Below are 1,417 nucleotides of genomic sequence, written 5' to 3' on the forward strand. Positions count from 1 at the left end.
TCCTTCTGTGGTCGATGCATGAACTGACTCACAATTCCGACGGCGTAGGCGATATCAGGTCTAGTGTGGGATAGGTAGATGAGCTTCCCTACCAGACGTTGATATTGACCTTGGTGTGCAAGCTCAGCTCCCTCGGAGATCTGCAGTCCATGATTAACTAAGATTGGTGTATCCGCAGGTTTGCAATCCAGAAGTCCTGTCTCAGCTAGGATGTCTAGTGTATACTTCTTCTGCCTCAGGAAAATCGCTCCTTCAGATCTGAGTACCTCTATTCCCAAGAAGTACTTAAGATTTCCCAAGTCCTTCATCTCGAATTCTTGGGACAGACTTCCCTTGAGTCTTTCGATCTCCTCTTCATCGTCTCCAGTTATGATCATGTCATCCACATAGATGATCAAGCACGTAATCCGGCCTTCTCGCCTCTTCAGGAATAATGTATGATCCGAATGGCTTTGTTTGTACCCATATTTTGTCATCGCCTCGGTGAATCTTCCGAACCAAATTCTTGGGGATTGCTTGAGTCCATATAAAGTTTTCTTCAGTCGACACCCTTCTCCTTTCTTGTACCCATGTGAGAATCCTGGTGGTGCTTCCATGTATACTTCTCTCTTTAGTTCCCCATGGAGAAAAGCATTTGTGACATCAAATTGATGTAGTGGCCAGTCTCTGTTTGCAGCAACGGACATTAGCACTCGGATCGTGTTCATCTTTGCTACTGGAGAGAATGTGTCATCATAGTCTACCCCATAGGTTTGGGTATACCCCTTTGCTACCAATCGTGCTTTGTACCTTTCTACGGAACCATCTGGTCGGCGTTTGATAGTGAACACCCATTTACACCCGACTGCCTTCTTTCCGTCTGGTATCATGCACTTTTCCCAAGTATTGTTCCTCTCTAGTGCCCCCATTTCCTTTAGCATGGCTTCTCTCCAATGCCTATGTCTCCAAGCCTCTTCCACCGTGCAGGGAATTTCTTCTTCCTCATAAAGTGCTGCTTCAAATGCATGTGCCATTTCGGATAGTTGCCCTTTTGCCATATTTGCAATTGAGTACTTAGCCTTCTTGCCTAATATTTCAGGGCTGTATCTTTTTGGTGGAATTCCTCGGTTGGATCTCGGTGGTAGTATTTTGTATCCTCCAACTCCTTCATTCATCTGTTCTTCTAGTAAGTCGCAGATTTCTGGTTCAGCTCCATTGTCTGGTTCGGACTCATTATCTGTTCCAGGGTCAGTTTCATACGATGTAGGAACATTGTCACCGATATTTCCACCATCAGAAGGAGTATCGAGAGTACTTACAGCGGATATCAGTAAAGGGTTTTCTTGGGCGATGTCACTGATCGGTGGTCCGGGTTGTACTATTTCGTTGATGACTTCCTTTGGTGGGCCTGGTGGGCCTGCTGCTGAAGGATTTAACC

The sequence above is a fragment of the Salvia splendens genome, chromosome 1 (assembly GCF_004379255.2).
Source record: "Salvia splendens isolate huo1 chromosome 1, SspV2, whole genome shotgun sequence".
Taxonomy (NCBI): domain Eukaryota; kingdom Viridiplantae; phylum Streptophyta; class Magnoliopsida; order Lamiales; family Lamiaceae; genus Salvia; species Salvia splendens.